We start from the raw sequence: 13,142 nt of genomic DNA on the forward strand, positions 1-13,142 counted from the left end.
TGTTAGGTTTTAAGAAGATTTCTGGGGATATTTTTTATCTAAGTTTTAAAGATTATCTCAGGACAATAGTTTCAGAGGTTCATCCAGCTTTCATGGCTCCAGAAAGTCTGGAGTACATGAGAATTTAAATTCTGTTCTGCATTTTCCCCTTTTTGATCTCACTTCTTCTCTAGAATCTGTGATGAAGATGTTCAGTAATGTTAGCTGGGCACCATCCAGTTCTTCTGGTCTCATAGCAAAGGAGGCAGTTGTTCATGGAGGCAATTAGCTACACATTCCATCAACTCCGTGTATTCCTGCCTCTCCTTCTTCCTCTGTTCCTTGGGGGAGAGAATAAAGGGAAGTTAGAAAACAGAAGTAATTAACTCTTTTAGGGCAAAAGTGTATTTTCTGATAAGTTTAGATTTTATGTAAATATAGATCATAGAAAGTTAGGAGCAGTCACCAAACGACTTAAAAATAAAATGTGTGATTTCAAAATCAGCATTGAAAATTTGATTTATCTTAATGAAATAGGAGCATGATTTAAATTAAAAATAAGAAACAAAGTAAAAAGAAACCCCAAAAAGTGCTTAAAATAGAAAATATTAAGTACAGCAGCTGAAATAAGTCTAACTACCAAAAAAAATTATAAGAAATTATAAAAGTTGAATTTACTATTTGAAAGGCAAAGCTTTTTGTTTTTTGTTTTTGGAATAAATAACCTCCATTCCCCAAAGCCAGTAGTACATTGCTTATTTTAAAAACACTAACAAAAAGTATATGAAAAAGTTAAATATAAAGAGCTGAAAAGAGATATGCCAGGAAATTTGAACCAATAGCAATCAAGGTAGCACACTTGCTAGATGCACTGACTCATATCTGAGCCTCCTGCCCTGTGAATTTTTGCCAAAGAACATTTTTGTTTGTTTGTTTTTCACCATTACACAAGCACTGGAGGGCAGCAATACTTTTAGTGGGAAAGTAGTCTCCCAAGAACCTGAGAGCCCAAAAATGTTTGTGGACACCTTGTGTCCCAAGAATTATTAAAGGAGTAATTAAAAAAAAAAAATTGGAGAATAGCAGGAAACATTCTTAACTTAATGAAAGATAAATATATGTATACGTATATGGAAACCCTGGTGGTGTAGTGGTTAAGTGCTATGGCTGCTAACCAAAGGGTCAGCAGTTTGAATCTACCAGGCACTCCTTAGAAACTCTATGGGGCAGTTCTACTCTGTCCTATAGGGTCACTATGAGTCAGAATCGACTCGGCGGCACTGGGTTTTGGGTTTATGTGTATACGATACATATGTGTGTGTGCAGGTATAATCTTATATTAAGTATCAAAAGATAAATTTTAGATGCATTTAATATTGGATATAAGTGAAAATGTGTTCCCTATTTCCCTCTCTATGTTAAAAACAGTGCTGAGCTTACCAATACAATAATTAGAGAAAGAAACGACTAGTTTAAGGAAAGAAAAGGAAGAAGTCAAGCTCTCGTTGTCATCATATGATGTAATAAACTACATAGAAAACCCAATAAATATCAAACTTTCAGAATTAGTCTGTCCAGCAATGCGCCAGACATAAGACAAACTAGAAAAAATGTAATTGTGTTATTCTCAAATCATAATTACCAGTTAAAATTATAAATCAAAACAAAATATTATTTACAAAGGCAAGGGTTTCAAAATTAATTTAGAAATTAACCTAACAAGGAGTACATAGGACCTTCGTGAAAAAAGCATCAAGAGGTGAAAAACATCTTGTACTTTTACAGTGGAAAAGGACTTCTTAAGGATGGTCCCCAAGCATAAAACATATAAAATGGTGAGACTGCCAATATCATAATTAAAATTTGTATTCAATTGAAGAGATTATTTTTGTTATAACGAACTAGGAGAAGGTATGTATGATATTACAAGTAAAAACTAAAACAATGGAATTTAAAAAATACAAAGAGAGATGGTGAATTGATGATAAAATAACAGTGAAACCCCCGTCCCCCCCCCCCAAAAAATAGATAAAGCATATGGTCATGCAATTCAAAGAAGGAAAAGAATGATAGACAACACATTTATCAAGAAATTTTCAGCCTTGTTGGCAACAAGAAAAAGTAAAGTAAAAATTAGATGCCATAATATATATCTAATTGGTAAAAACTAGAGAGTCAGAATATAAAAATATTTGTAAGCTTATGGGTTAAAAAGGAATCTTCATGAACTAAAATAACATTCTGATCTATGTAGCCATGTTGGAGAAATAGCCAACACTTTATGAAATTAAATAAGCATATAATCTCTGACCTTATAATCTCACTCTATAAAAGGACATTTACAAGGATGCTACATATAACATATATAATACCGAACATAGCAGATGCATCAAAAGAAGATGGAAGGAACACACAGAGTCACTGTACCAAAAACAACTGATCGATGTTCATTCATTTTAGGAGGTAGCATATGATCAAGAGCTGATGGTACTGAAAGAAGAAGTCCAAGCTGCACTGAAGGCATTGTCGAAAAACAAGGCTCCAGGAACTGACAATACCAATTGAGATGTTTCAACAAACTGACTCAGCAGTGGAGGTGCTCACTGGTCTGTGCCAAGAAATTTGGAAGACAGCTATGTGGCCAACTGACTGGAAGAGATCCTTATTTATGCCTGTTCCAAAGAAAGGTGATCCAACCAAATGCAGAAATTATAGAACAGTATCATTAATATCACCTGCAAGAAAAATTTTGCTCAAGATCATTCAAAATTGGTTGCAGCAGTATATAGACCAGGAGCTGCCAGAAATTCAAGCCAGATTCAGAAGAGGATGTGGAACTAGGGCTATCATTGCTGATGTCAGATGGATCCTGGCTGAAAGCAGGGAATACCAGAAAGAAGATTACTGTGTTTTATTGATCATGCAAAGGCATAGGACAGTGTTGATTATAACAAATTGTGGATAACATTGTGAAGAATGGGAATTCCAGGACAATTCTCTGTGCTCACGAGGAACCTGTGCATAGATCAAGAGGCAGTCACTTGAATGGAACAAGGGGATACCGTGTGGTTTAAAGTCAGGAAAGGTGTGCTTCAGGGTTGTATGCTTTCACCACACTTTTCAATCTGTATGCTGAAAATATAACACGAAAAGTTGGGCTATATGAAGGAGAGCAAGGCATCAGGATTGGAGAAAGACTCACTAACAATCTGCATTATGCAGATGACACTACCTTGCTTGCTGAAAGTAAAGAGGACTTGAAGCACTTACTGATAAAGATCAAAGACTAAGCCTACAGAATGGATAACACCTCAACATAAAGAAAACAAAAATCCTCACAAATGGACCAAAAAGCAACATCACGATAAATGGAGAAAAAATTGAAGTTGTCAAGTATTTCATTTTACTTGGATTCTCAATCAACACCCACGGAAGCAGCAGTCAAGAAATCAAATGATGACACATCGCATTGGGCAAATAAGCTACAAAAGATCTCTTTAAAGAGTTAAAAAAGCAAAGATGTCACCTTGAAGACTAAGGTACCCCTGACCCAAGCCACGGTGTTTTCAATTCGCTCATATGCATGTGACAGCTGGATAATTAATAAGGAAGACCAAAGAATTGACGTCTTTGAATTATGGTGCTGGCAAAGAATATTGAATATACTGTGGACTGCCAAAAGAACAAACAAATCTGCCTTAGAAGTAGTAGAGCAAGAATGCTCCTTGGAGGTGAGAATGGCGAGACTTCATTTCACATACTGTGGATGTGTTTTCAGGAGGGATCAGTCCCTAGAGAAGGACATCATGCTTGGTAAAGTTAGGGGGTCAGTAAAAAAAAGGAAGACCCTCAGTGAGATGGACTGACACAGTGGCTGCAACGGTGGGCTCAAAGCATAGCAAAGATTGTGATGGATGGCACAGGACTGGACACTGTTTCATTCTATTGTGCATAGGGTTGCTATGAATTGGAATCAACTCAACGGCACCTAACAACAACATATATAACATTATTTATGCTATCACCATGTTGAAACTTATATTTAGTTTTCAATTCAAGAAAAATGTAATAAGTAAAGAAGAATAGCATAAGAATGGAAAAAATGGTAGATATATACTACAGAATTTATTTCTAAGAATAGATGCCAAGTCCACTAGAATGTATGCCTATAGGAAGAATCATCAGGAAGGAACTGGCCATCTCAGATAAGTGAAAAATATCTATATGAAAATAGAATTTAATGAAATAATCACAAGAGATTTCTGGAACAACTAGTGACTGAGAAACATTGTCAACGGAATAGTCTGTAAATTTTAAACAGAAAGAAAAAAAAAAAAACTTCCCAAACAGTAAAGTGGCCGCCTTAGTTATCTAGTGCTGCTATAACAGAAGTACCACAAGTGGATGGCCTTAACAAAGACAAATTCTGAATTCAGGGTGCCAGCTCCAGCGGAAGGCTTTCTCTCTCTGTCCGCTCTGGGGGAAGGTGCTTGTCATCAATTTGGGCTTCTCAGTGCAGAGACTCCAGGTCCAAAGGACATGCTATTCTCCTGGCTCTTGTTTCTTGGTGGTATGAGTTCCCCATGTCTCTCCGCTCTCTTCTTTCTTTTATATCTCAAAAGAGATTGATTTAAGATGCAACCTAATCTCATAGATTCAGTCCTGCCTCATGAACATAACTGCCACTAATCCCACCTCATCAACATCATAGAGGAAGGATTTACAACACATAGGAAAATCACATCCAATGACAAAATGGTGTATAATCACACAATACTGGGAATTCTGGCCCAGCCAAGTCGACAGACATTTTGGAGGGGAAACAATTCAATCCATGACAACGGGTCAGATTATGTCCAGGTCTAAGAGAAAGGGTTGGTCTAGAGATCCCTAATTGAATTGGTTTTTTATTGCTGCTGTAACAAATTACCACAGACTGAAAATAATGCAAATTTATTGTCTTACAATTATGGAGGTCAGAAGTCCAAAATGGACCCTGTAGCCTAAAATCTGGTGTTGGCAAGACTAGCTCCTTCTGGAGGCTCTAATGGAGAATCCATTTATTTGTCTTTTCCAGCCTTTAGAGGGTGCCTGTATTTCTTGACTCTTGGTCCCTTGTTTCATCTTTAAAGGGCATCATTCGAACCTCTTTTTTGTCATTATATCTCTCTGGCTTTCATTATCCTTCCTCCTTCTCAGAAGGACCCTTTTGATTATATTGGGCCCCCATGGACAATCCAATATAGACTTCCCATCTCAAGATCCTTAACTAAATCACATCTGCACAGTCTTTTTTGTCAGTTAAGGTCACATATGCACAGGTCCAGAAGATTAACCAAAAACAAACAAACAAAAAATCAAACAAACAAACAAACTCATTGCGTCAAGTGAGTAGAACTGCCCCATAGAGTTTCCAAGGAGCGCCTGGTGGTTTTGAACTGCTGATATTTTGGTTAGCAGCCTAGCACTTAGCCACTACACCACCAGGGGATTAGGACATAGAAATCTTTGTGGGGGGGATTATTCAGGCTAACAACTTTACCAACATAAAAACACAGGTGTGTGTGAGAGAATTCATCTATAATAAAATATAGTAGGTAATGTGTGACAAGAAATTCCAAATTAAGGAAAAGTAATAGGGGAAAAAATGGCACAGCAATTATGTAAGCATATTGAGTCAAACTAAATAGTGAAATAAAGAAATAAGAATTCCAGTTTGAAATTAAACATAATCCAAGGAACAAAAGAACAATTAGATGAGAGTTCTTCATGCTATAACATTTATGCAACTATATTTCAGTAAAACAAGGGTGACAAATCAATGTAAAGATATAAAACTAGAGAATTTAGAACTGAGGGAAAAATAGGAATCTAAGATTGTAATGTAATAAACAAAGGAATTAGAACCAGAAATAAAACAAATAAAGCTGAAAATTGAGTAATTTGTGATAAAGAAAGAGTGAAGGGTAGAGGCAAAGATGCAGTTAATTAGAAGATAATAGATAAGAAAAAAAGGCCAAATAATGCAATGTAATAATAATTAATGTCAGCATTACTGAAGTAAAGAACTCAACAAATGAACCAACTATTCAAAGATATATATAATACAGTAAACTATCTCTCGCATGAACAGAAAGCTGAAACAATGAAAAATTACTTTTCAGGAAAAGGAAATGATAGGGGACGATTTATAGAAATTTGTAACCCCCAGTTATGTTCTTGATCTTAGAAGATTTAAAAAAAAAAAAAATCTCCAGGCACCGTAGGTAAAGAAGCAAGTCACTCCTAAGTGCTATATATTATGCTGACCTTATATTTCCCAAAGCAGCATCTATTGCTTGTCAATAAATAGGAGTACTTGAAGGTGTTGAAAGAAAGATGTGTCTCTGGAATATTATATGCAGACAAGTCGTTATTCAAGTGTAAAAATGGCTGGCAACACTCTCCGATATATGTCATTTTTTAGGGAATACGTGTATTACGAAAGCCCTTTTTGAAAAGGCTTTCATAATCCAGCTAACTCCAAAATGAGTTAAAATGCCATGAAAAATGTCAAGGGAAACATTCAATGCCAAAGGTAGTAGAGCAATAATTGGGGGAGGTGTTTGTGGGAATGAATTGAGGTGGGAAATATCCACCCATTTACATTACACCATTTTCTATGGATAAGGTTGGCGCTTTAGGGCCTTCAGCACTGGTTTAGGCCTCCTGCTCCAGACTCTTCAGTCATTCTGTTCTGTCTTACTATCTGTTCCATTGCTATCTAACTTCTGATGTACCTCTGTCTGATGATTTTCATCCTTTTGCTTTGTTCAATTTGCTCTTCCCCCTTGAAAACTCACATAACACCCTGGACTTAATCCTTACTGCATTTATTACAGTGTATGGTTGATTGTTTAGCTTTTAACATTTCTCAGGTCAGGAACTTTGATGTATACATCTCTACATACCCCATGTGTATTGTGGTCCTGGGTTCCTAGTATCATTTTTCAAGTAATAAAGGTAATATACAGATAATCATAAGACTTCAAGAGCAGATAGAATTCTCGAGAATACCTCACACAGGAGCCCCCCCTGAAAAAAAAACTTCACTTAACAGGGAGTTTCAGCCAACCCAGAGTGGATTAAAAAAGAAATATGTATATCTCGTATGCTGTGAATATGCTATGGTAATAGGACTGAGAATCAGCAGTGAATTAATTTAAATACAAAAATAAGACAAAGCAAGTATAGACAGTGTGATTATAGAAGTTAATGCAAATTTTAAGAGCTTTTACAAAGTACAAGTAGCTACAAAAGCAGGAAATAGAGAGCAAAGGGGTGGATAGAAATGTGCTAATTTTTTTTATCTTTAATGGAAGGGTTTAATTGATACTATCTAAAAATAAAAATTGTACTTAAAATTATACCCATCTATTAATAGCCTAACCAAACCAAAACCAAACCCATAGCCATCGAGTCAATTCCAACTCATAATGACCCTATAGAACAGAGTAGAACTCTCCATAGAATTTCCGAGCAGTGCTTGGTGGATTTGAATTGTCGACCTTTTGGTCAGCAGCCATAGCACTTGACCACTAGGCCTCCAGGGTTTCCATAATAGCCTACAGAAATCTATTAACATTTTTATTATTAATCTTAAGGGGTATTTTCAGTATTACTATAGCTTGTGTTTACAAATCATTTGTTTAAATTCAACAATACTGTTAGCTTCATGGAAATTTCATTTTCTTCTGATAAATCCATCTATAAATTTATTATCTTAAATAATTGTATTATGACTCATTTTCTGCAAAATTGCTTCTGCTTGTTGCTCTTTCTATCCACTCATTCGTCTACATATCCACACATCATCCATTTATACTTCTTTTTGTATACAGACATATATATGGACATTGACTGGAATGATATCTAACTAATGTTGAAACTGTTTCCGTTTGAATTAGTGAATTTTGGAGTAATTTTAAAACACAAATTTTTAAGTACTTTGGAATTTTCATTTTTAAAAAACACTAAATTCATGCTAAAAGTAAAAGAAAATAATGTAAATCTGAGAAAAATGTTTTGAAAACTTTTTGTGTAATTAGTTTAGCATTCCCTTCTCTGAGTACCTCCATTTCTTTAAGTACTTTTGCCTAATAATGTCATTGCATATCTGAAAATTTCTGAATTTTAAAGGAGTAGGATAGTCTTAATGAATATTTTACATGACTTTCACCTTATAAACCATAAGATGGGATTTATGGAATAACAGACTATATTATAGTTATATAAATATCCACCAAAAATGATTAATAAATGAACAGACACACATTTAATAACATTATCAACCTAGCCAATATTGCGCACTATCTAAAAATAGTGAAATCCACTGTATCTATATAATTCAGGCTTGACTGATGAGTGCCCCATTCTGAAGACATTCTCACAGGTCAAGGTCACTAATTCTCAAGACAGGGAAGGAAATCCTTTTCTTCCAGAAGTGGAGCAGCAGGTAAAACTAGATGTGTTAGCTGAAACTACCCATTTTTCAAAAAGCATTTGCAGACATTTTTAAAAATAAGCCCTCTAACATTTGATGAGAGTCCACATCTTCCCATAAACTGTTCTAAATGGACAGCTACAATTATAAAGTTGTGCTGAATCAATAATAAATTATCTGCAAATGAATTTAGTAGAAAAAAATCCCTCAGAATATGATGCCCACCAAAATGTCAACCCTTTAAGGACAGGTCTGTGAGCTACCTTGTTAATTGCTCTATCTCTAAAATTAGCAACAGTAGTAGGCATTTGACATTTATTAAACAAAGACATGTACAAATATATAAGTGAATGAAGATGAATCAATTCAGATACAAGTGTGTTGAGCTTTTCTCTGGCTTTAAGTAGTTAAAGTCAGTAAAGAAGCAATGCATTTCATAATAGAACATGTTTGCATAGGGTATTTTAGTTTAAAAGTATATTTATGTATATCATATCTTTTTTTTCCTTACAACAGAGTGGATATTAGTCATAATTTATACAGAGGAAAGGTTAAGGACAACTTCAGTTAATTAATTCCCTTGATCATATGACTAGTGTGTGTGTGGAAATGTTTTTTCTGTTACTTCACTTCCATTAGAAATGAAGCTAGATTGGTCTTACCTTGGCCTAGAAGAAGCTGTATTCTGTTTTGAGCGCCATTCTTAATAACGTATATAAGCGTAATAGAACCTTTATTTACCGGGTTAATATATCAGTTAAAATTCTGACTTAATGAACCAGCTCTGGGATTTTTAATAATGCTTAACTTTCTAACATACCCAAATAGATGATTTTCATAGAGGTCAAAGACACTGACTAGAAGAAAGTTTGTTTGGAGACAGCTCTTAAGAGGAAACTTGCATAACAGACTTCACACTACTGTAACATCCAATCTGTGCCAGTACTCTTGGCTGAAGCAAAGCTGTCCAAAGGGAAGTGTGAAGCTGAGTACAAGGAAGAAAAACAGAAAGTGAAAAGGATACAAATTAGCCTTCTCCATTTTTGTATACTTGACTTTTGCCTCTGACAACAGATAGAAGGTGGAATAGAGGTGAGAGTAGGATAAACAAGGGAAATATGAGAGAGGACTAATGCCTTAACTCTTTTTCTAGTCTTTCCCTTCTAAGGTCCCACCACACCCCGAATGTAAAATGCTTGAAGGAAGAGACAAGTGCTCCTATAACGACTTGGCTTGGGTGAATTTTACGAATGTAAGGCAAAACATGGACTTGGGAGAAAGATCTGGGTTTTAATCCTAAATTTGTCACTTAGTGCCTACTGAAACTTAGGCTAGCAAGTCAACCTTTCTATGCCCCTGTTTCTTCATCTTTAAAATAGTGGTAACTCTGTGAGGCTAAAGATTAAATGACAAAAGTCTAAATACAGCTATTGTTAGCACTCAGTAAGTACATGTCAGGAGCTGACTGTACGCTGAACGGTTTCACAAAAGGTATGGTATAAGAAATTATAAATATAATTTAAATTAAAATGTCAGGGTTTAGCACTGAAATTTTGGTAGAGGCAAACTGAAATAGCTAATTAGATTTCCGTACTTACAGAGTTTAAATATTTTCACAACTCACTTAATTTTAACGATGGAGGTCATTTAATCCATTTCTTTTTTTGTCATTTTTCATTAGCCCGAAGGAGTCCTGGTGGTGCAGCGGTTAAGCACTCAGCTGCTAATCAAAAAGTCAGCAGTTGGAATCTACCAGGCGCTCCTTGGAAACCCTATGGGGCAGTTCTACTCTGTCCTATAGGGTCGCTATGAGTTGGAATCAACCTGACAGCAACAGGTTTAGGTTTATTTGCCCCAAAAGGCAATTTTCATTCTCTTTTGACAATCTTGTGAAAGAATTGCTTCTCTAAATTTTTTTTGAAAATTGGTGTTGTGCTGCTTTGATGAATATGCTTCCATTTTCGTCATTTAAATTCACTTTAAAATGGGTGCTCTGACAGATTAGATGCAAAAAGTTATATCAGTTTTCTGGCAATGGCTGTCTTTTACCACCTGTGATGATAAAAACATCTCTTTCTATGGTGACAAAAGGATATTTAACGTTTCATTATGTCAAATTACCTGTAGTTAAGTTTCTTCGTGGGAGTTTGCATAACAGGAAAAAAAGTAATGTTCTACAAGTTTTTAATAAACTAATTCAATCACCACAGGATAAAGTAACTACTAACCAACAGATGGTTTGCAAACATAAATCTTTTAACGGAGGCATCAATGTTAACTGCCTGCTGCCAAGATTTAAGATTACTTGTGGATCCATTTTATTTTTGACAAAAGCCACTGAACCCTGGTGAAGATAAAGCAGAAATTTGATTTTGCAAGATTCATGAATTTTTATAGATAGAAGAGACCTCGAAGATAAAAATTTCATTCCCTTTATTTAACAGATGAGTAATGTAAGTTACTTTCAGTGTCAAAGAAATGATTATTGCCAGAGTAGGAGGATATTCCTAGTTTCTTAATTTCTATTGCTCTTTCTACTGTATCATGCTGCTTTTTAAAGATTTTTTTATATTAAGCCTAGGTAAGTATTTTACTTTTTATTCATATAGTTAGGGGGTTGCTTTTTTTTTTCTGCTACAATTTCTTAGTTTTCCTGAAATTGATGGTATATCTAAAGTTACGGGCTGAAACTCTCAACTTTCTGTGAGCTTTTCTGAAATTTCATCATTTACTTCATCTGTCAGCTGTCACCTCTGTGCAAATCAGTCTCGTATACCTCTCCAGCAATCTTGCTACTCTAGTTCCTCTTTAAATTTCAGTTTAGATAAGCATGCGCCGCCAAAGATGTCTATGTACGAAACAAAACCGAAATGTATAGACTATCAAAGAAAAAAAACGCAATTTCAGACATTAGTAAGGAAAGCCTTTTGGAATCCCCTTGATGACAATGAGTTTTTTTTTTTTTTTTTTTGGAAGGACCCTGGTGACGCAGTGGTCAAGAACTTGGCTGCTAACTGAAAGGTTGTTGATTCAATATCACTAGCCACCCTGTGGGAGAAAGATGAGGCAGTCTGCTTCCATAGAGGTTACAGCCTGGAAACACTGTGGGGCAGTTCTATTCTGTTTCATAGGGTTGCTATGGGTCGGAATACGCTTAATGGCAACTGGTTTTGTTTTTATTGTAATAGGAGGAGGAGTACTATAGTAATGGGGGGTATTGCAATAGGGAGAATGTTCTGATCATAAGAGCTTAAGGTCAGACAAAAAGAAATTTTCTTTTATAGGGAGGAGTCAACAGGTCAAGAAGGAACCAAGTTTGGGGAGTGAGTGGGAAGAGCAGGTGATGTGATCAGATAGCAGAACAGAAAATGTTTTTCTTTGCAGTCAGCTAATTCTAGAGAAGAGCCATTAAGGAGGAAACTATGGGGCAGTTCTAATCTGTCGCTATGAGTTGAAATCAACTCCATAAAAATGGGTTTTATATATATACACATATGTACAGAGAGTGAGAGCGATTTATTTTTGAAGAATCCGCTTATGTGATTGTGATTGTGAGGCTGGCAAGTGCAAAATCTGTAAGTCAGGTGCCAGACTGCAATTTCCAGCAGTCTTATGTCACAAATCCAGAGGTCAGATGGTAGGGGAACAAGAGGAATTCTGGCAAGAAGTCTATTTATATTCTGGAGATAGAATGCTCCCGTGGGAAACCTCTCTTTTTGCTCTTAAGGCTTCCACTGATTGGATGAGGCCCATCCACATTTTGAAGGGTAATCTGCCTTGCTTAAGGCAAACTGATTAAATCACACTTAAGTACTTCATAACAATATCTACACTAGTGTTTGACCAAACAACTGGACACTATAGCCTAGCCACTTTGACACACAAAATTAACTATCAACACTTGCTTAACCTCAAGGGGAAGGTAAAGTTTAAGTGTTTATGGGGAGGAGAAAAGCCTAAATAAATGTGATTAAAAAATCACATTAGTAGGCATTTTGTTTAAATTGGTCAGTGGTGATAAATAATTCACCTAATCATTTATTACATAAAGAATCCCTTTATCCCCGCCCCTTCTCACCGGACTCTTATTTCATTGGTCTTTCCCAAATGATTGTAATGTGTGTTCAGGGTAGCGAGTACTTCATTTAAGTGTTTCTTCCCCAAAGTAGTGACACCAGATGTGAGCTCTTTCTCTGACCTCAGGACCGGCTGTATAATTTGTGTCATCCACTGCAAGATGTAAATAGGAGCCCCAAGCGAAAAAGTATTAAGAATTTCAAGAGTGTGAAACAGAACATTAAAACAAGCACAGGGCCCTTCTGAACTCAGAGCCCTGTGAATAAGAGGCATACCCATGGAGCCAGGCAATAGTGATAGGGAAGGGTTTGCTTTCTTGTGTTTTTTTTTTTTTCATATTCTTCTGTCTCCCCACTGAGTTTCTTTAGTCTACTTGCAAATTCTTCAGATTGCATTTATCCTGGTCTCCGCTCTCCCCTCCATTCTGGCAGGTAAACATGGTATTAAGAACAACTTGAATTCTCATAGAATCTTCTGTTTCTTTCATTGCTCACCATTTTTGGAGTGGCGTTGTCCTCCTGGGTTGCTTGGTTATTGTTGGGAAATTTTTGCAATAAAAAAAAATTTGCTACATTGAAACAAATTTTTCTTATAGGTCTTGGGG

This window comes from Loxodonta africana, chromosome 2 (assembly GCF_030014295.1).
Source record: "Loxodonta africana isolate mLoxAfr1 chromosome 2, mLoxAfr1.hap2, whole genome shotgun sequence".
In the NCBI taxonomy this organism is placed as follows: Eukaryota; Metazoa; Chordata; class Mammalia; order Proboscidea; family Elephantidae; genus Loxodonta; species Loxodonta africana.